The sequence below is a fragment of the Malaclemys terrapin genome, chromosome 12 (genome assembly GCF_027887155.1).
Source record: "Malaclemys terrapin pileata isolate rMalTer1 chromosome 12, rMalTer1.hap1, whole genome shotgun sequence".
NCBI classification, from domain to species: domain Eukaryota; kingdom Metazoa; phylum Chordata; order Testudines; family Emydidae; genus Malaclemys; species Malaclemys terrapin.
In genome coordinates this window covers 36,317,916-36,341,653 of record NC_071516.1, presented here as the reverse complement: position 1 = coordinate 36,341,653, position 23,738 = coordinate 36,317,916, and the positions used below count along the sequence as shown (strand labels likewise).

The window sequence follows — 23,738 nt, the reverse complement described above, 5'->3', positions numbered from 1 at the left end:
AAGCTTTTGGACAAACTAAATCTGAATTTTTCATCCACAAAATGTTTTGTTGCTGACTGCAATTCTGTGTGATTCGGAAAATGGTAATTTACCTCCTTTGGCCAATAGCATGGAGATTAGTAACTGGGGTCAGCCAGTAAAGTGTGATATAACCACAAACACACACACACATATATTAAGCCAAGGGACTATTTTTGAGTTCCAGTGTGTGGATCAGCATTGATAGACCAGTGGTGAAATTCCGACACATAGCTAAAACACTCCCCAATGTTGAGGGGTGTTTGAATCCTTCTTTCCAGACCAGATGCATTTCTAAGTTACATGAAGATATAACAATGTGAAAAAATGTAACATAGATACACAGAGGGGTGCTTGATTTATTTTTAAATCACTCTTATAATGGCATACACCAGTGTTGGGAGTGGCATACAAATTTAGAGAGTGAGATGAGTACAAATGGGAACTGCAAGTTTAGATAGATAGATAGATAGATAGATAGATAGATAGATAGATAGATAGAAATTTTGACAGTTACTGTACTGGTCTTACCATAACCCAAAGGATTATCTAAATCAATATTCATAGAGAAGGTTCATTTTAAAATCACTGAGCTGATGGTCCTTCCCAAAGCTTCTTTCACATCCTTGTTCCTCAGGCTGTAGATGAGGGGATTCAACATAGGAATGACCAGGGTATAAAACACAGACACCACTTTGCTCTGAGCTGGAGCAGATAGTGAACTGGGCTGGGCATACATGAAGGTAAGAGTCCCATAAAATAAACTCACGGACATCATGTGGGAGGTGCAGGTGGAGAAGGCTCTGCGTCTGCCCTCAGCAGAGCGAATCCTGAGGATGGCAGAGATGATGTAGGCATAGGAGACGAGAATGACCATGGAGGTGCTCACAATGATGAAGCTGGATAAAGTGAACAGCACCAGTTCATTGATGTCTGTGTTGGTGCATGAAAGGCTTAGCAAGGGTGTAATGTCACAGAAGAAGTGATCTATCTCATTGGACCCACAGAAACACAGTATAAAGGTGAAGACTGTTTGCACCATGGAGTTTACACCATCGCAAACATAGGAACCCACCAGCAGCTGAACACAGACCTGCTTGGACATGGTGATGGGATACAGGAGCGGGTTACAGATAGCGGTGTATCGATCATATGCCATGGCTGCCAGGATGAATGTCTCAGTGGTGACAAAGACACAGAAGAAGAAGAATTAGGTGGCACATCCAATGAAGGAAATGGTTTTGCTGCCTGTTAGGAAGCTTGCCATGGCTTTCGGGGCGATGGTGGAGGAGTAGCAGAGGTCTAAGAGTGACAAGTTCATGAGGAAGAAATACATGGGGGTGTGCAGGCGAGAGCTGGCTCTAATGAGAAAGACCATGATGGTGTTCCCCAGCACAGTTGTCAAGTAAATTGCTAGAAACACCACAAAGGGGCCCACCTTGAGCCCTGGATCACTTCCAAACCCCAGCAGGATGAAGTCTATCGGTGCTGTGTGGTTTCTCTCTTTTATTGTCTCCATTTCCTTGGGAAAAGGAATGAGATAAGCATTAAAAAAGAACCAAAGGGCTAAGGAGAATACAGCAGGTTACATGCCCCATTTGTAGTTCACTCTCATTGAAAATAAAGGCATGTCTCCCGTTGGCTTAGATAAAAGTAGACTTGACCCTTAGAAATGTCATAGAGCACCAATTTATTAACTTTCTCCTATGATAATTATTTACTAGAGAGGAATTTGCTCATAGAGGGCAAGATTCTGCTACTCTTACTCATGCCCTTACTCACTGAGATCCATGGGACTCCCCTTGGAGTGAAGGAATACTCGACATGAGATGGTGTGATGAAATGTGGCCCTCAGTGCACACAGTCCTTTACGTTAAGGCTAGAAGGCAGCAAGATGAGGATTTAGTGTGCATCAAGCCCAAGAGTTTGTGACTTAACTAGAGCATAACTCTCTCTCTCTCTCTCAAAATTAGGGAATGCTAGGATTAAAGATACCCATGCAATTTTCATTCACCTCCCTGTACTTGCACATTATGATTAGCCGTGGAAAGACTGGATTTTTAGAAGTACTCGACAACAAACACACACATTGATGAAAAAAACATTTCCATCAATAATCATTGAAATTTACAAACAAGCAAAGTCAGAAAAACTCTGCTTGAGAACTTACTAGAGTTTGATTTAAGGATATTTATTTTGTACATGATGACGTGTGACACTCACAATTTGTGTTTTAGCGGTTATAAAGCTTTGAATTTTTATATCTCAATGTGTACTGTCATTAAATAATTAGCATCTAACATCCTTTCATTGAGCTCCCGGTAGTTTCCCATAACTGTGAAAATTTCAATTGATAACAATTGAAAAAAAAGATTAAAAATAAACATTGATATTCTCTGTTGAAATTATATTAAAACATTGAATTATGCCAATCTTAATTATGATAGAGTCCTTAATTACCTGATCACATATTACAGGTCTGTCGCATCTTACGCGCATTTAACATGCGCGATTTCAGCTTTACGCGGTTGGCAAAAAGAAAAAAAGAGAGAAAAATAACAATTTTAATACTGTACCTGTAGTGCGGGTGATTCTGCCCGCCATTCAACTCAATGTAATTTTAACTATATGTGGTTTTCACATTATGCGCTAACCGCGGAACGGAACCCCTGTGTAAGATGAGACTCGCCTGTGTTATTTCCACAGTACGCCTGCTTCATCCAGTGCACCGGATGGATGGGGCTCACTTACTGAACAGCTATTGAATATTTTGTTTTGTCTTCATTGTTCTATGGGTGACCCCAAGACTTACTTTCTGCACACTATGCAAACCCTGCTCTGGAGAGAGAATTATTAATCCCCCCAGAGGCTTTCCCATAGTGCCCATCACTATAGTATCTGAGCGCTTCACAAACATCAGTGAATTTGTTTTCACAGCACTGGAGATGAGAGATTTTTAATCTGCTCCAACCTTTCTCTTTCCCAGTCCTGGCTCTTCCTCAAACCTGGCTCCTTCTCTCATTCTATTTTCCACACCTTCCACATCCAGAGTCACTCACCACTTTGTCTAAGTTCCCCTTTCCCACTGGCTCCCAGTCTCCCTTTCTAGGCTTCTCATCCAATCTCACAATCTTCCCCCCGTCCCCAACTCAGTTCCTTTTCCTAGTCTCTTTGTCCAGCCAGTGCTGGTTCTGACCCTTCACCCTGGATCCTCATTGGATTTGTCTACCATACCTCCTCGCCTCCTCCACCCTGTTCAACTAGTTCTCAGCCCCTGCTCAGCCAGTTCCAATATTCCCCCCCCCCGGCTCATCATTTGATCTCAGTCTCCCCATCACCTACTGGCTATCAACACTCCCCCTGCTCAATGTCCCTCCCTGGCCTCCAGGCATAGTTTTTTAGCCCATGTAGTCTCCCTCCCAACTCTCAGCACTAGTTTTATTGCCCAGTCAGTCCTAGTTTACCTCCCAACTTCCAGTTTCATTGTCCAATCTCCCCTCCATGCCAGCTTCCAGATTTTCTCCCGTCACCTTAGTTACAAAAAAAAAAAATCCCCCTAGACTTAATCTGGAGACCTTTCTTTCTTATTTTTATCCAGTGCTACTGTAACAAGAGTAATAATGACAGCCAGTCAAAATTTTCAGTGGAATAGTGGTGTTTCAATTAAATGAAAATGTTCACATAAAATGTCTGCTTTCCTCAAAACAATTCAGTTTTTGATTGGAAAATCATTCTCCCTCCCCCAGTTTGTAATTAAGTTTTCAACTAAAAACTTTCGGTAGGGGAAAAACGTTCAGAGCGGCTCTTATAATAACAAACACAAACAAAAATTAGGTTTAGTGACACTTCAGGTTGCATCAGGGCACTCCCCACCAACCAGAACCTAAAAGCATTGAAACCAGAATTGAAAGAAAACTCTTCAGAATTCTTTGCCACCATCATATTATAGGCAACACTATTTATAATTCACCATGACATTCCATAAGCCTTTCAGATTGATCTCCAATTGAAGCCTGAAATCAATACATACCCCAGCTTCATTCAACTTGCAGAAACTTAACAGTGACCTCATGCTCTCTTCTCTCAATGGATCGGTACATCTGCCTATCACACAGCACAAGTAATTTCAACGTCGGTCTGCTTTAATGTTCCTAAGAGCCGGAATTTGAAAATGTTGCCCCAGTCTCAAGGCCAAGACTATTGCGGCTCTCAGTTTCTATCAACATCCAGAAAAGTAATTTTACAACCAGCAATATTTCCTCCTCACGCATCTCTCAACAATGAACACTGACCTCATTGATGAGTCTTTCTGCTTTGTTCCAGGACCCGCTGGGACATGGTCCCCGAGTGCTTCATAAAGTTCAAAACTTCACACAGATTTTTTTTTTTAATGTAGCTTTGTTTTGGGATTACAGTGATTTCCAACACTGAAATATTGGGCTCACATGAACTAAGTGTGTTTTTAGTCTTCTTTCCATAAAGACGCTGGTTACCCCCCTCAAATTAACATTTGCAGTGAAGCCAACTGTGTGACCAGTTCCACAACCTTTCCTCTCATTGAGTAGCACTTACTGATGCAAGTAGTTCTGCTGAATAAGGGGTGTGGAATTAGACCCAATCTGAATAACAATTCCTTTTTTCTCTGTTCTTCTTCTTTTTTCTTTTTTCTTTTTTCTTTCTTTTTTTTTTTATTTCAGAATTTCCCCTGGAATGGGAATTTGAGTTCTAAAACAGCTCTACCATGGACAAAACTAATTCAACAGAGTGCATTCATATTCTGTCAATTGTATCACTGTCTTGTGTCCACACAGCACCAGGTTGTATTGGGAAAAGATGTGTTGTACTCTGGGTCGGAATTCCAGTGTCAACTATTGGAACCTTCTAGCATGTTACCTTGTGGGAGATTTTCACAGTGCATTGTGGAATACCCTTATGTCTCTCAGAGACTTTAGGGAATCCAGGGGGAAATGTTGACAATTCCCTCCATACCATCCAATAGCCTACTATTCTCATTCCCTGTGTATGAATTGTCCACTGCAAAGATGCATGCAGTGCTGAGAAACACAGCACTCTTCCCCATTTTATGTATAGACCAAACAATTCTGGTTTATTTCCAAGGCCCCAGTGTTCAGACAGAGTCACCCTAGGATGAGCGAACTGATAGTCCTGCAGATACACCCGTACAACTTCCCAAGACCAGGTGCACCCAACAGTGAGGTGGTTTAAGGCCCATTCAATGAGCATCAAGTGGCTGGACTGGGTTTTGATGCAAACCTGGGATGACCAGCAGTGGCTCCAGGACTTTCAGATATAGAAAGCCAAATACCTGGAACTGAGGGCCAAGCTCACCCAAACTCTGCAATGCACAGACAGCGAGATGAGTGCTGTCTCAACAGTGGAGAAAGGAATGCACATTGCCACATGGAATCGTGCAACCCCATATTGCTATCGGTCAGTGGGGAATCAATTCGATGCCGGAAAATCAGTTTTGGTGTGGGTCATCATGTAGGCATGCCAGGTGCGAAATAATGTCTTGCTGTTCTGGGTAGAAACCCTGGGCAATATGCAGGAAATAATAGATGAATTCAATGACTTCCCTAACAATGCTGAGTCCTTATTGTGTGCCCCTTTCCCCAAATAGACGTTGAGTACATAAACCACAAGGGTTACTGCTCCATAGTATAGAGGCCTTGGTGAACCCTAGTGGGTGATTTACTGATATGGATATTGGCTGGTTGGGAAAAGTCCACACCCCTCAAAGTTTTAGGAATACAAGGCTTTTTGGAAGGCTGAAAGCTAGGGTGTTCTCCCCAGACTGTCCAACTGACTTTAACAAGGTTTCTGTGTCAGTTCTGCCTCTCTCTTGGTGGCTCGGCCCACCCTTTCCTTCTCTGGAAGCTGTATATCAACAACTTAGAGAGAAGCAAGGAGAGGTTCAGTGACCACCTGGGCAGGTTCAGGATGACTAGGGAGTGGACTTTGAAAGGCAGGTGAAAATGTCTCATGAAAGGATCAATCTCTGAGGAAGAAAACATTCCAGCAGCCGCTGATGCATGCTGTGCAGTGCATAATATCGTGCAACCAATGGTGAGACCCAACTACTAGGATGGATGAGTGTGGTGGACAGACTAGAGCTGTAAAAATGTTTCTTCTCCTAGGCCTACATTTGCAGTAGCAATCCCATTCTGTTCAATGGCAAGAGAAGAGAGGGTAGAAGTTGATAACGTACAGTTTGGAGCAGAAGAGAAATGAAAAAGTCCCATTCAATTACATCAAATGAAGGCAGACAACTCAATATTGACCCATTTTATAAGTGCTTATACACAAGTACTCGAAGTTGAAATACTAAGATGGGTGAGCTTGAGGGGTTGATATTAAAGGAGGATATTGACATAATAAGCGTCACAGAAACTTGGTGGAATGATGATAATCAATGTCACATGGTAATACCAGGCACCGAATATATAGGAATGATAGAATAGGTCATGCTGTTGGGGGATAGGAACTATTGTGAAAGAAGGCATAGACTGAAATATAACTGGGAGTGGACAACAAAGAGTGTGGATCACTCGATAATTGCTCTTGTCTATTCATTTCCTCTGAGGAATCTGGCACTGCTCATTGTCCGAAGAGAGGACCCTGGACTACACAGGCCATTGATCTGACCCTGTATGGCCATTGCTATATTCTTATAGAAATGCAAGTCACAGTTTGAAAGAAATTTGCCAAACAAGACAATCCTACCCATAATCTTCACTGGACTTTTAAAGCTGGACAGAAAAGGTGTTCTCCCCACCCCTAGAAAATGGTGAATGTTCATTGAAAAACTGAAAGCCAAATTTTTCAGCTTAAGACTAATGAAAAGTGAAATGTATTTTTCAAAAAAATCTTCAAATTTCCATGAAAAATAATTATTTTTTTTGATTGCCCCCAATTTTCAATGAATATGAGATCACGCTCAAGGTAAAGTGGAAGACAAGTGGTCAAACCCAACACCTACTTCTCAGAGTTAAATTCATCCATTCTGGGAATAGAGAAACCATACTATGTGCATTAGTAGACCAATTAATCTAAATTCATAAACACCCTCAGAGAACGTCTCAGAGTCAGGCTGCAGACTGAGTGTCTGATTCTCCTCTGATGGGTGTAAACCACGCTCTAACCATCCTGATTTTGCTACAAATGTCTGAATCTAACCCTGTTGATTGCAAAGCCCGGTGACTCTGGGGGGACTGATTAGTTCTGATTTGTCCTAAGGCTCCTGGGTGGAGACATGGGAGGGAGAAGAAAGCAAAGACAGTGGACTTTACAAAGCTTTGTTAGGAATAAGTCACCGTGATATGCTACTACACCTTTGTCTGCAGAAGCCACGGGATTGGATGAAAGAGCAATTCTCCTTCCCCGGCAGCCAGCCACCAATGGGACTGACAGAACCCAGAGACATCAGCAATAGCAAACAAATGCCACAGCCCAGAGGTTCGTCAGTCAGGAGATGAGCCAGCTAGTGAAAGAGGCAGAAGAGCTGAAACCAACACGATCCATAGCAAACAACATTCGGAAACACTATAAGAGTCAAGAAGTTAGAAAGACCTTCTTACATGTCAATCCTTTCTTTCATTTAGTTCTTAATTCTTTGCCAGTGGGATTAAATATTGGAGCAATTTACCACTGGGTGTGGTGGATTCACTGGCAATTTTTTAAAATCAAGATCAGACATTTTTCTTAAAGATCTGCTCTAGAAATTATTTTGGGGCAGTCATTTGACTTGTGTTCTACAGGAGATCAGGCTAGATGGTCACAGTAGTCCCTTCTGCTCTTGGAATCTGGGAATCTATTAAATTAAATAGCCCTCCACTGTAACAAAACCACAGAGATTCATAGATTTCAAGGACAGCACGGACCATTTGATCTTCTAACCTGACCTCCTGTACAATGCCAACCAGAGAATTTCACCCCATTAGCCATGTTCTGTTCCCAATAACTTGTGTTTTATAAAAGCATCTTCCAGAAAGGCACTCTGTCTTTATTTAGACATACTCCACTATTCCTCTTGGCACTTCATCCCAACGGTCAAGCACTCTCACTGTCAAAAGCATGTGCCTGATTTTTAATTTGAATTTGTCTGGTTTCTCTTCAAGATACTGGCTCTTGTTATGCCTTTCTCTGCAAAAATAAAGATGACTTTAATATCCAGAATATTGAGAATATTCTCTCTGTGCTTATACTCTGTGATCAAGTCTCACACTCAATCTTCATTTTGATAGATAAACAGATTGTGCTCTTTATGTCTGGCACACTCAGGCATTTTTTCCAGCTCTGACATGATTTTTGTGGCTCTTCTCTGCCATGTCTCCAGCCTTTTGACATGAATTGTGGGGAACTGTGGGGTCACAAACTCTAAGTGTGATGTTGTCACCAAAAAGGCTAATGACCTCTGCTACCAGGCATTTACAGACCATCTCATAAACTTCTTTCTAAATACACTGGTCTCCTTTATTATTTTACAGTGAAACTTGAAATCAATCTTTTATCTCTTCTCTGCACCATTTTCATTTTTTAAATATATCCTTTTTGAAGAATGCACCAGATGCATATATTAGTGGTCTCTGCAGTACCATCTACTTTTTTCATTAGAGTTTTCAAATTGTTGGCAACCATGGTACTTAGGCATTGCACAGGAATTATCAAAACAGTGAAATTGGCCAGAAGGTCAGTCAATAGTCCATCCAAGTGTGGACATTGTCATATGTCTCAACAGCTGTACACACCCCAAGCAGATTTTCTGCTCTTCTGGTCATCGGTGGTGTGGTGTGTCCTCAAGTGAGAACTGAGGTTGGCGAGGGGGGACTTTTTCAGAATGATTTCAGAAGGAATGTTTCAAATTCTTGCTCTTGCAGTTGAAAATTTCTTCCCCTAGCTCTCTGGGTGTATGTCCAGGCTATATTACTAACTATTTCAGTGTTGCTCAGGTCATTTAAATTGAGAGGGATCCTGCAAACACACCCATAGGAAATAGGATTACTGATGCTTCCATTCTTCTTACTCTTGGTTCGTCTGTCCTAGAGAAAACCTGGAAGTAGCCTTCAAACCCTTGCAAATATCAAGGAATGTGTCTGTGCACAAAACATTCTTCCACTAATCCCTGGGAAAGTTTACCCTTCAAAAGACGTACTGCTGTGGGTTTCTGAGCAGGGGTGTTCTTTCAGCACATAAGCTGGCTTCAGACATAACTGGGTAGAATTCTCAAGCCTGGGTTATGCAGGAGGTCAGACTAGATGATCTAATGGTAGAACTGGTTGGAAACTTTCCATTTAAACTCTTTTTTTTTTGGTGGAAAACTGGGTTTTCAACAACATGAAACATTTTGCAGATGTTTTCCTCAAAAAAAAATTTTTGTTTGTCAGAAAACTGAAAACAGATTTTGAAGTCTTTGATATTTTTGTTAAAAGCCAAAAAAAATTCAATAAAATTTACAAATATGAAAAAAAAACCTTTTCATTGATATGTTCCATGAAAAATGTATGTAACCCCCATTCCTAATGAGCACTACCTAATGGTCCCTCCTGGCCTTATAATCTAAGAATTGCTATGTTGGGGAAGCGGCAATTGTGATAAGATTGTTCAGGCATTGTGCTGAATTTTATGAATTGGTCTGTGATGATGGCTGGCTATGGTGATGCTGTCTGGGGTGACGAGCAGACTCTCACTCATGTACTTTTTGGTCATTCAGTGACCAGGGCTTCTGTATCCATGGTGATAGATGGGGCCCAGATCCTCAATCTGTGCCACCCATACACTCCCCTAGACTCTGGGTACATACCCCAGAAGGACTGCTTTGCCCTTGTCTGGCAGGCTGGTGGTTTACTGATACTAATCTTGGCTGTCAGGAAATGTCCACGATGCTCAGATTTTTAGAAGTACAGAACTTTTTGACAGGCTATTATGACAGATCTCTCCCTGTCTCTGCCATTAGCTTGGCTTGTGTCCTCGGGCATGTTGCTTCTCCTTTCCATGTCTCTGTGTCATCTTCCACCTCTTGTTTATTCAGATTGGGGCAGAGATGGTCTTCTACCCTGTGCCTTGCCCAACAACTAGAATATTGGAACCCCAAACTCAGGAGAGGCTTGCAGGTACTACTATTAACACAAATAATAGTAGATGCTGGGACAAATGTGGAGATTTTGGTAACATTTTTATAATTCCTATGCACAGTTGTTTTTCCCTCTGTGCTCTGTAGCACTATGAACTTAGGTCTGATCTACACTACAGACCTATATGAATATAACTATGTCTCTCGGGTGGGGGGGTGAAAAATCCAGTTACACTGACCTAACCCTCTGTGTAGACAGCACTATATCGATAGGAGAGCTTCTCCAGCCAACATAGCTACTGCCTCTTGGGGAGGTGGATTAAGTACGCTCCCTCCTGTTGCCATAGAGCATCTTCATTAAAGTGCTACAGTGGCGCAGCTGCATCAGTGCATCATTTGAAGTGTAGACATGTCATAAGTCTAAAGGGAAGGGATGAGATGTTGGACTCAGAGATATCTGGTTGGAGACCCAGAGTCACTGACAAATTGAATAAACCTAGATATATAAATGGCAGTTCTGAAAGAGGCAATGGAAACACCTAGCACAGCAAAGGCCCTGAGCTGGGGAACAAAGGAGAAAGGTGTCCAGCGATGGCTGTGATAAGAAGTGGGCTCACGGAAACTCAGGAGCTGTCACCTAGGACTGACAGACAAAGAAATGGGGCAGAGCCAAGATGGATTCTCCTGCAGCTTGGCTTGGGGGGAGCCCCGGCGTTGGCCAGTCTGAACTCTGAACCACCAAAGGACTGTTTAAAAGCAGATCTATGACAGAATCACTGGGACAGGCCCAACTGAATGGTTATTTGGCCTATTAATGCCCTAGGATTCCCACCAAATAAACCACGGTTAAAGCAGCAAGATGACCATTAGATGCTGTGGCTGATCTCCTGTTCAGCTGTTATCACACCTCTTCTTCGGCAGGTGCACCGGCTACTGACTTCAGTGAGAGCTAATGGTGTTCAGAGCCACTGAGGATGAGAACAGTAGTTCACACTTGTACTATGCCTCCTGTGTCTGAAATAGTCACGTATGTAGCTGTGAAAATAACCAACTTTTCTACTCACTGGCTGAACTGAAAACCTGAAAAAAAAAAAAAAGAATGTGTTTTGGGTTGAGCCAAAATTATTTTTTTAGATTGAAAATTTGAAAGAAAGTGTTTTAGATGATGATGATTGGTGATGCAGTGAACCAAACAAGTTGAAAAAAAATCTTTTCAGTTGAACAAAAGTTTAGCCAGATTCCCCAAACATAATATTTTGTTTTTCTCATTTTGGAGTTTTTAACCATTCTTCAGAAAATAAAATTGCGGTAAAATTCTAAATGAAAAAGCATTTTTTGAATGAAACAATCAAAGCGTTTCCTTTAAAAAATGTTGAAAGGAAAAGTTTTGATTTAAAAGCAAATCCGTTTTTTTCTCTCCACCTGACAAAATTTTGGAAATGTCAACTCAAATTTGCCAAATATTTTGGTCAACATAAATCTGAATTTTTCATCCCCAAAGATTTTTGTCAGAATTTTTTTCTGCATCTTATCCAGGAGCTGGTTCCCTCCCCTCCTCCATCCTCTGTGCATCCTTATCTATAGTTGTGGTTTACATTAACCAATTACCCAGCCCACAGTGAGAGGATGCAACTCCTTGCTTTGAGTGTCCCTAGCTTCTGTTTGCCAGAAGCTGGAAATGGGAAACAGGGGATGGATCACTCGATGTTCCCTGTTCTGTTCATTTCCTCTGAAGCACTTGGGATTGGCCGAGGTCGGAAGACAGGATTCTAGGTTAGATGGACCATTGGTTTGACCCAGTATGGCTGTTCTTATGTTCCTAAGGTGAGATTTTACACATACTTTAATCTGTGAGAGTTTAGCCCCCCAAGACTGACTACACTAGAGAGGTTATGAATAAGTGGGGTACTCCATGGTGCAGAGCAGAAACTACACAGCACTTTTTCAATAATCATTACTTTTATTGCTCATCCAAACAATACATAAAACACAAGCTGATAAAGGAGAGAGAGAGAGACCAATATTAATGTAAGAAGTCCTGGGATATTAGCACTGTCAAGGCTGCTTCCCCACTCTGAACTTTAGGGTACAGGTGGGGGGGGGCTGCATGAAAACTTCTAAGCTTAACTACCAGCTTAGATCTGGTCCGCTGCCACCACTCTCGAAGCTAATTCCCTTTCCTGGGTAGCCTTGAGAGACTTTTTACCAATTCTCTGGTGAATACAGATCCAACCCCCTTGGATCTAAAAACACGGAAAAATCAATCAGGTTCTTAAAAAGAAGGCTTTTAATTAAAGAAAAAGTTAAAAATTATCTCTGTAAAATCAGGATGGAAAATAACTTTACAGGGTAATCAAACTTAAAGAGCTCAGAGGACCCCCCTCTAGCCTTAGGTTCAAAGTACAGCAAACAAAGATAAACACTCTAGCAAAAGGTACATTTACAAGTTGAGAAAACAAAGATAAACTAACACGCCTTGCCTGGCTGTTTACTTACAAGTCTGAAATATGAGAGACTTGTTCAGAAAGATTTGGAGAACCTGGATTGATGTCTGGTCCCTCTTAGTCCCAAGAGCGAACAACCCCCAAAACAAAGAGCACAAACAAAAGCCCCCTCCCCCCCGAGATTTGAAAGTATCTTGTCCCCTTATTGGTCCTTTGGGTCAGGTGTCAGCCAGGTTACCTGAGCTTCTTAACCCTTTACAGGTCAAAGGATTTTGGAGTATCTGGCCAGGAGGGATTTTATAGTACTGTAAACAGGAGAGCTGTTACCCTTCCCTTTATAGTTACGACAAGCACCAAGACAGGGATTTTCAAAGGGGCCAAAGGGATTTTATCACTCATCTCCCATTGAATGACAATGGGAACTGGGCACCAATAGCACATACCCCTGTCATCTGAACTGAAAGTAAAAAGGGCAGTTTTCAAAAGTGTGTGCGGGTGCGCGCGCACACACACACACAACATTAAGGCAGAGGACTATTCTTGAGTTCCAGTGTGTGGATCAGCATTGATAGAGCAGCGGTCAAATTCCAAAACAGATCTCAAACACTACCATAAGATTCAGGTGCGTCTGAATCCATATTTCCAAATCAGATGCATTTCTAATGTACATGAATAGATAACAATGTGCAAAAATGTAACATGAATACACAAAGGTTTGATAGATTTATTTTTAAATGACTCTTATAATGGCATACACCAGAGTTGGGAGTGACATACAAATTTAGAGAGAGAGATGAGTACAAATGGGAACTGCTACTTTAGATAGATAGATAGATAGATAGATAGATAGATAGATAGATAGATAGATAGATAGATAGATAGATAGAGGGGAGAGAGAGAGAGAAAGAGAGAGAGAGAGAGAGAGAGATTTTGACTGTTACTGTACTGAACCCAAAGGATTATTTATCTCAATGTTCATTGAGAAGGTTCATTTTAGAAGCACTGAGGTGATGATTCTTCCCAAAGCTTCTTTCACGTCCTTGTTTCTCAGGCTATAAATGAGGGGATTCAACATAGGGATGACCAGGGTATAAAATACAGACACCATTTTGCTCTGATCTGGAGCAGATAGCGAACTGGGCTGGGCATATATGAAGGTAAGTGTCCCATAAAATAAAATTACGGACATCATGTGGGAGGTGCAGGTGGAAAAGGCTCTGCGTCTGCCCTCAATAGAGCGAATCCTGAGGATGGCAGAGATGATGCAGGCATAGGATACAAGAATGACCATGGAGGTGCTCACGATGATGAAGCCAGATAAAGTGAACAGCACAAGTTCATTGATATCTGTGTTGGTGCATGAAAGGCTTAGCAAGGGCTCAATGTAACAGAAGAAGTGATCTATCTCATTGGACCCACAGAAACACAGTGTAAAGATGAAGACTGTTTGCACCATTGAGTTTACACCGCTGCAAACATAGGAACCCACTAGCAGTTGAACACAAACCTGCTTGGACATGGTGATGGGATACAGGAGCGGGTTACAGATGGCGGTGTATCGATCATACGCCGTAGCTGCCAGGATGAATGCCTCAGTACTGGCAAAGAGACCGAAGAAGAATAACTGGGTGGCACATCCATTGAAGGAAATGGTTTTGCTGCCTCCTAGGAAGCTCATCATAGCTTTGGGGGTGATGGTGGAGGAGTAGCAGAGGTCTAAGAGTGACAGGTTCATGAGGAAGAAGTACATGGGGTGTGCAGGGGAGAGTTGGCGCTAATAAGGAAGACCATGGTGGTGTTCCCCAGCACCGTTGTCATGTAAATCACCAGAAACACCACAAAGGGGCCCACCTTGAGCCCCAGACCACTTCCAAACCCCAGCAGGACGAATTCCATCACTGCTGTGTGGTTTCTCTCTTTCATTGTCTCTATTTACCTGGGGAAAGGAATGATATAAGCATTTTAAAAAAGAACCAAAGGGCTAAGGAAAATGCAGAAGGCTGCAGGTTCCTTTTGTATCTCACTCTCATTGAAAATAAAGGCACGTCTCCTGTTCACTTAGATAAAAGTGGACTTAACTCTTAGAAATGTCATTACATTTCTTCTTAATAAATCTCCAAAAGTTCTGTTAGAAATTTTGACTTTTCTGCAGTAGAACACCAATTTATTAACTTTCCCATATAACAAATATTTACAAGAAGGGAATTTTCCCATAGAGTGCAAGATTCTGCTACTCTTATCATGTTCTTACTCACTGAGATCCATGGGACTCCCCTTGGAGTGAAGGAGTACTCGACATGAGCTAGTTTGGTGAAATGTGGCCCTCAGTGCACACAGTCCTTTATTTTAAGGCTAGAAGGCAGCAAGATGAGGATTTAGTGTGCATCAAGCCCAAGAGTTTGTGACTGAACTAGAGCATTACTCTCTGTCTCTCAAAATAAGGGAATGCCAGGATTAAAGTTGCCCGTGCAACTTTCATTCACTGCCCCGTACTTATACGTTAAGATTAGACTTGGACAGGTTGTATTTTTAGAGGTACTTAACAGCGAACACACACATTGATGAAAAAGCATTTCCATCAGTAACCATTAAAATCTACAGACAGGAAAAGCCAGAAAAATGCTGCTTCATAATTTACTGGAGTGTGATTTAAGGTTATTTATTTTGTACATGTTCACATGTGATGCTCACAATTTGTGTTTTAGCGGTTATAAAACTTTCACTTTTTATACCTGAATGTGTACTGTCATTAAATAATTAGTGTCTAATCCCCTTTCTTTGAGCCCCCAATAATTTCCCATAATTGTGAAAATTTAAATTGATAACAATTGAAAAAAGGCTTAAAATAAACATTGGTATTCTCTGTTGAAATTATATTAAAACATTGAATTATGCCAAGCTTAATTATGATAGAGTCCTTAATTACCTGATCACATATTATTATTTCCACAGTACCCCTGCCTCATCCAGTGCACAGGATGGATTGGGCTCACTTACTGAACAGCTATTGAATATTTTGTTTTGTCTTAATTGTTCTATGGGTGACCCCAAGGCTTACTTACTGCACACTATGCAAACCCTGCTCTGGAGAGAGAATTATTAATTCACGCAGAGGCTTTCCTATAGTGCCCATCACTATAGGATCTGAGCGCTTCACAAACATCAGTGAATTTGTTTTCACAGCACTGGAGATGAGGGATTATTATTCTGCCCCCAAACTTTCCCTGTCCCAGTTCTGGCTCTTTCCCAAGCCTGGCTCCTTGTCTCATTTTATTCTCCTCACCGAGTCATTCCCCTCTCCCCAGGATTCTCAGACCAGTCCCAGTATCCTTCCACAGCCAGTTTCACTCACCCCCTCCATCCAAGATCCCATTTCCCACTGGCTCGCAGTCCCAATCTACCTCATACAATCTCGCTATCTTCCCTCCGGCCCCATCTCATTTCCTTCTCCCAGTCTCTTTCCCCAGCCAGTGCTGGTTCTGCCCCTTCACCGTGGATCCTCATTGGATTTGTCCACCATGCCTCCTCATCTCCTCCACACTTTTATACAGGCTGTCAACCCCAGTCTTCCTGATCTGATAGTCCCAGTATCTCCCCCAGCTCCTCATCTGATCTCAGGCTCCCCGTCACCTACGGGCTATCAACACTCCCCCCCACCCCTTCCTTTCATGTCCCTCCCTGGCATCCAGTCCTATTCTCTTTGCCCATGTAGTCTCCCTCCCAAATCTCAGCACTAGTTTTATTGCCCAGTTAGTCCCCGTCTATTTCCAAAGCTCCCAGTTTCCTTGTCCAGTCTCCTCTCCATGCCAGCTTCCAGTTTTTCTCCCGTCACCTTAGTTAAAAAAATCCCCATTGACTTAATCTGGAGATCTTTCTTTCTTTTTTTATGCAGAGCCTAGCCCAATGTGACCCTGAGCCTTGATTCTGGTGCTACTGTAACAATTATAATAATTAAAGCCAATCATATTTTTTTCCAAGCAGAATAGTGTAGTTTCAATTAAATGAAAATATTTACATAAAGTGTACATTACAGACAACACTGTTGATAATTCACTCTGACATTCCATATGGCTTTCAGATTGATCTCCAACAGAAGCCTGAAAACAATACATACCCCAGCTTCATTCAACTTGCAGAACCTTAATAGTGACTTCATGCTCTCTTCTCTCAATGGATCAACAAAGCTGTGTAGCACACAGCTCAAGTACTTCCAAAGTGCATCTGCTTTAAAGTTGCTGAGAACTGGAATTTGAAAATTTCACCCCAGACTCAAGGACCATGACTATCATGGCTGTTAGGGTTCTATCAACAGCCAGTAAAGTCACTTTTATCCTGGCAACATCTGCTCTGCACTGACGTCTGAACTATGAGCACTGACTTCAATGATGAGTATTTCTGCTTGGTTCCTAGAAGCTCTGGGACATGGTCCCCGGGTACTTCGTTAGGTTCAAAACTTCAAGATAGATTTTTTTTATTGTTGCTTTGTTCTGGGATTACAATGATTCACCAGACTGAAATATAGGGCTCACAGGAACTGAGTGTGTTTTTAGTCTTCTTTCCATAAAGATGCTGGTTACCCTCCTCACATGAACATGCCCAGTGAAACCGACTGTATGACCAGTTCCACAACCCTTATTCTCATTGAGTAGAGCGTACTGATGCAAGTAGTTCTGCTGAATAAGGGGTGCGGAATTGGCCCCCATGTGAATAACAATTCCTTTTTTCAAATTTCAGAATTTCCCACAGAATGGGAATTCGAGTTCTAAACCAGCTCTACCATGGACAAAACTAATTGAACAGAGTGCCTTCATATTCAGTCAGTTATGCTGGTACCTTGTGTCCACAGGGTGTATTGGGGAAAGATGTGTTGTACTCTGTATAGGAACCCCAGTGTCCCCTATTGGCACCTTCTAGCATGTTACCTTGTGGGAGATTTTCACAGTGCATTGTGGAATACCTTTATGTCTCTCAGAGACTTGAGGGAATCCAGGGAAAACTGTTGACAATTCCTTCCGTTCCATCCAGTAGCCTGCTGCTCTCATGCCCAGTGTATGTATGAATTGTCCACTGCAAAGATGCATGCAGTGCAGAGAAACACAGCACTTTCCTCCATTTTATATATAGAGCAAACCATTCTGTTTTATTTGCTAGGCCCCAGTGTTCAGATCGAGTCACCTATGGATGAACGAACTGATAGTCCTGCGGATACGCCCGTACAACTTCCCAAGACCAGGTGCACCCAGCAGAGAGGTGGTTTGGGGCCCATCCAATGAGCACTGAATGCAGGACTGGGTTATGATGAAAACGTGGGATGACCAGCAGTTGCTCCAGGACTTTCAGGTGTAGAAAACCACATTCCTGGAACTGAGGTCCAAGCTCACCCAAACCCTGCAGTGCACAGACATTGAGATGCGTGCTGTCCAGATGGTGGAGAAAAGAATGCATGTTGCCATGTGAAATTGTGCAACCTCATTTTGCTATCGTTCAGTGGGAAATCAATTTGATTCCAGAAAATCAGTTTTGGAGTACATCATCATGCAGATATGCAAGGTGCGAAATAATGTCTTGCTGTTCTGTGTAGAAAACCTGGGAAATGTGCAGGAAATAGTAGATGAAATCTATGACTCCCCTAACAATGCTGAGTCCTTGTTGTGTGTCCTTTTCCCCAGCTAGACTTTGAGTACATAAATGACAAGGTTTACTACTCCATAGTGCAGAGGCATTGGTGAACTCTAGTGGGTGATTTACTGACATGAATGTTGGCTGGTTGGGAAAAGTCCACACCTCTCAAACTTTTAGAAATGCTGGGCTTCTTGAAAGGCTGAAAGTTAGGGTGTTCTCCCCATACTGTCCAAGTGACTTTAACAGGGTTTCTGTGCCAGCTCTGCCTCTCTCTTGGGGACCCGGCCCATCCTTTCCTTCTCTGGAAGCGGTACAATAACATAGAGAGAATCAAGAAGAGGTTTTGTGGTCACCTGGGCAAGTTCAGGGTGACTAGGGAGTGGACTTTGAAGGGTAGGTGAAAGTGTTTCATGAAAAGGATCAATCTCTGAGGAGGAAAATATTCCAGCAGCTGCTGGTGCATGCTGTGCAGTGCATAATATCTGTGAAACCAATGGTGAGACCCAGCTACTATGCTGGGTGAGTGATGTGGACAGACTAGATCTGTAAAAATTTTCTGCTCCTAGGCCTACAGTTATAATAATATATGGAGATATACCTATCTCATAGAGCTGGAAGGGACCTTGAAAGGTCATCAAGTCCAGCCCCCTGCCTTCACTAGCAGGACCAAGTACTGATTTTTGCCCTAGATCTCTAAGTGGTCCCCTCAAGGATTGAACTCACATCTCTATGTTTAGCAGACCAATGCTCAAACCACTGAGCTATCCCTCCCCCCAATAGCATTCCCATTCTGTTTAATGACAAGAGAAGAGAGGGTAGAAGTTGATAAAGTACAGTTTGGAGCTGAAGAGAAATGGTCAAATGAAAAAAAGTCTCATTCAATTGCATCACATGATGGCAGACAACTCAATACTGATGTATTTTATAAGTGCTTGTACGGAAAAGCTAGAAGTTGAAATATTAAGATGGGTGAGCTTGAGGGGCTGGTACTAAAGGAGAATATTGACATAATAAGCATCACAGAAACTTGGTGGAATGATGATAATCAATCGGACATGGTAATACCAGGCACAGAATATATAGGACTGACAGAATAGGTCATGCGGTTGGGGGAGAGGAACTATTGTGAAAGAAGGCTGTCATAAATATTAAAGGAAGAGTAATGTATGCAGTAACATAAATCCCTCCTGGGCAGAGGTACAGAATCACTTACTTGTAATGGGTTAATCAGTTCAATTAACCTAGTTGGTACCTGACCAGAAGGACCAATGGGGAAAGAAGATACTTTCAAATCTGAAGGGGGGAGGTTTTGTTTGTGCTCTCTTTTTTGGTTCCCTCTCAGGACAAAGAGAGAGACCAAGCAGGCTCTAAGTGGCCCCTCCCTGAATGTTTGTTTAGATCACTTGGTGGTGGCAGCAATACCGTCCAAGGACAAGGAAAGGAATTTGTGCCTTGGGGAAGTTTTTAACCTAAACTGGTGGAATATAAACTTAGGGGTATTTCATGTGGGTCCCCACATCTGTACCCCAGAGTTCAGAGTGGGGAGGAAACCCTGGCAAAGGGTTTATACCTGAAATATAGCTGGGAGTGGACAACAAAGAGGATGGATCACTCAATTGCTCTGTTCTGTTCATTTCCTCCGAAGATCTTGTTACCGGCACAGAGTGCCCGAGGACAGCAACAGTGGGGTTTGTTGCCCGGTGTGCTTCGCGCCAATGAACACACCAGGGTGGAGAAGCAATCAAAGTTTATTTGAGATCTCAAAGTGGTGCAAGGAGACAGGCACGTCTCAAATCAAGCACACCAACATAAGCGGCCTTTGTCTTTTATACAGTTTGCAACTAAGCCTTTCCCTTCTTCCCCCGTCCTTTCTCACCCCCCTCCTCCATTCCCACCTCTCCCCCTTTCTCCCTCTGGCTACATTACCCGACCTTGGCTGTGCAGCTTGTTCTCACTGTTTCTTTCTGCAAGTAATCTTGTCCTTTAGCTAGAAGCATGTAGGTTCCCCTTATCACTACTGCTTCCCAGCTGCTGGCCTGTGAGGTTAGTAAAGTTTAACATGCAAGGGCTTTGATTCACTTTGGCCTAGAGCAGGGGGGCTTCATCGACTCTCAGGTCTTCCAACACCCCGAGTTACCTAGTGGCCTCGAGCGGGGGGGCTTCATCGACTCTCAGGTCTTCCAACACCCCGAGTTACCTAGGGTGATGCCTAGTGACACCAACAACTCCCTCCTTTGAGAATACTCAACAAGCTTTTGGCTGAGTTTTCTCATATTCTGAGGACAAAATGTGATTTAAGGCCATGGTCTTAGGATCATTGATTAAAGGGAAAAAGGAGGTGTCTTGACTTCTAGAGGTGGTACATACTTTAACCATTAAACATTTCAGGCATGAGAAGAGAGCTAGGGTGAGGAAACAAAGTATGAGACCAGTAAGCAGGAGGCAGACAATATCACCTCCCAAGCCCCCGAGGCTAGGGAACCACTCCAGAGGGTATCAAATAGAGTGGGTTCCTGTTCCTGGGCCTTCCACTGATTGAAGGCCTGTTCAGAGGACAGGATGTGCTTGTGGAATGGTGGTAGCATTACTAAATGGCCTCCAGGTGTCATTTCCTAGCAGGCTAAAGGGGGCTTCTATGGTGCAGTTTTGCTACAAGGGGGTACCCAAGGTATTTCTTCCCCTACTGAACCATCCCCAGCAGATATCTGACCAATTTTGGGGGACTACCCTCCAAGGTAACCCTGCCACGTGGTGAGGGATTTGAGAGCATACCCAGCAGTTAGAGAGGTTAAACTCTTGGCAAAGCACTCTCCACTGTTCAACTCTCCTGATTTTGATTCAGATGTCTCAATCTACCCTTGTTGATTGCAAAGCCCAGTGACTCTGGGGGGAATGCTTAGTTCTGATTTGTCCTGGGGCTCCGGGGTGGAGACATGGGAGGGAGGGGAAAGCAAAGACAATGGACTTTAAGAAGCCTTGTTAGCGATGAGTCACCGCCCTATGGTACTGCACCTTTATCTGTAGAAGCCACGGGATTGGATGAAAGAGCACTTCTCCTTCCCCGGCAGCCAGCCACCAATGGGACTGACGGAACCCAGAGACATCAGCAATAGCAAACAAATGCCACAGCCCAGCGGTTCGTCACTCAGGAGATGAGCCAGCTAGTGAAAGAAGCAGCAGAGCTGAAACCAACATCATCGATGGTAAAAACATTCGGAAACACTATAAGAGTCAAGAAGATAGAAAGACCTTCTTACATGTCAAACCTTTCTTTCATTTAGTTCTTAATTCTTTGCCATTGGGATTACATATTGGAGCAATTTGCAGCAGGGTGTAGTGGATTCTCTGGCAATTTTTTAAAATCAAGATCAATTTTTTTTTCTAAAAGATCAGCTCTAGGAATTATTTTAGGGCAGTCATTTGACTTGTGTTCTACAGGAGATCAGGCTAGATGGTCACAGTAGTACCTTTTACCCTTGGAATTTGGGAATATATGAAATTAAATAACCTTCCACTGTAACAAAACCACAGAGATTCACAGATTTCAAGGCCAGAATGGACCATCTGATCTTCTAACCTGACCTCCTGTATAATGCCAGCCAGACAATTTCACCCCATTAACCCTGTTCTGTGCCTGAAAACTTGTGTTTTATTAAAGCATTTTCGAGAAAGGCACTCTGTCTTTATTTAGACAAATTCCACCGTTTCCCTTGGCACTTCGTCCCAACGGTTAAGCACTCTCACTGTCAAAAGCGTGTACTTGATTTTTAATTTGAATTTGTCTGGTTTCTCTTCAAGATACTGGCTCTTGTTATGCCTTTCTCTGAAAAAATAAAGATGCCTTTTATATCCAGAATATTCTCTCTGTGCTTATAGTCTGTGATCAAGTCATCCCCCCCCACACACACATGATCTTCTTTTTGCTAAGATAAACAGACTGTGTTCTCTACATCTGGCTCACTCAGGCTTTTTTTCCAGTTCTGACATGATTTTTGTGGCTCTTCTCTGCCATGTCTCCAACTTTTCAACATGAGTTGAGGGTAACTGTGGGGTCACGAACTCTCAGTGTGATGTTGTCGCCAAAAAGGCTAACGATCTCTGCTACCAGGGGTTTACAGATATGATCAAATCATCTCTTAACCTTCTCTCTAATAAACTAAGTACACTAAATACACTAAATCTCCCTTATTATTTCACAGTGAAACGTGAAATCAATCTTTTATCTCCTCTCTGTACCATTTTCATTTTTTTAAGAAATATCCTTTTTGAAGTATGCACCAGATGCAGATATTAGTGGCCTCTCCAGTGACATATACGGAGGTAATTAACTTCCCTATTCAGAGCTAGCCATTTAATACAACCTCCTATTTACTGTGTTCACAACAGCAAATTCATTAATAGCTCTAAGGTCTTTGAGGAGAGAGGTTGGACTGGGGAGTCAGCATGATCCTCCTCATTAGAGCCAACTCTCGCCTGCACACCCCTATGTATTTCTTCCTCATGAACCTGTCAGTCTTAGACCTCTGCTTCACCTCCACCATCACCCCCAAAGCCATGGTGAGCTTCCTAGCAGGGAGCAAAGCCATTTCCTACAATGGATGTGCCACCCAATTCTTCTTCTTTTCTGTCTTCCTCACTGCTGAAAGGTTCCTGCTGGCAGCCATGGCGTACGATCGGTACATTTTCATCTGCAACCCACTCTTGTACCCCATCACCATGTCCAAGTGGGTTTGTGTTCAGCTGGTGGCGGAGTCATATTTTGGTGGCTGTGTGAACTCCATGGTGCAGCCTGGCTTCACCTTTACACTGCACTATTGTGGGTCAAACGAGATCAATCATTTCTTCTGTGATGGCCCTCCCTCGATTAGTCTCACACCAGTGATATATATGTCAATAACCTGGTGATGTTTACCTTATGCGGCCTTATCATAGGGAGCACCTCCCTGTTCGTGCTTATCTCCTATTCTTATATCATCTCCACCATCCTCAGGATTCGCTCTGCTGAGGGCAGACACAAAGCTTTCTCCACCTGCACCGCCTATAGAATAGCAGTGAGTTTACTTTATGGGTCCACAGCTTTCATGTATGCACAGCCCACCTGGTTAACTTCTCTGTACCCAAGGAAAATGGTGTCTGTGTTTTACACCTTTGTCATCCGCATGATGAATCCCCTCATCTAGAGTCTAAAGAATAAAGAGGTGAAAGAAGCTTGAGGCAGAACTATGGGGAAGAAATCTTTGAAAAGTAGAACCTTGCTTATGAACATAGAGACCAAATCTACCTGTGCAGTGCTTTTGTGAACTTCTGAAATGTGGGGGAGGGGGGGGAGAAGAAATACAAATTTCTGACAAAATATGTCACTATTTTCTTTGTCATTTTTCTCCAGCTATAAACTAATGAATATTTGGGATCAGTGTATGAATGGTTGGAGGATGACATGGGAGAGCAGGGGACTAGCTCAACATATCTATCTAGCCATCTAAGCTGTGGAACTCATTGCCACTGGATAATATGTAATCAAATAAATTTGCAGAATTCTAAAATGGCTTCATTGTTTATAGGGA

At 42.6% G+C, this 23,738-nt stretch overlaps 3 pseudogenes; 1 reads left to right on the top strand and 2 right to left on the bottom strand.

The window, feature by feature from the left end:
- Positions 1-592: 592 nt before the first annotated feature.
- On the bottom strand, positions 593-1,537 carry LOC128846695 (olfactory receptor 12-like; annotated as a pseudogene).
- Positions 1,538-13,540: 12,003 nt separating this feature from the next.
- LOC128846606 (olfactory receptor 12-like) lies at positions 13,541-14,478 on the bottom strand (annotated as a pseudogene).
- An 8,139-nt stretch (positions 14,479-22,617) lies between these two features.
- On the top strand, positions 22,618-23,387 carry LOC128846605 (olfactory receptor 12-like; annotated as a pseudogene).
- The last annotated feature ends 351 nt before the right edge of the window (positions 23,388-23,738 follow it).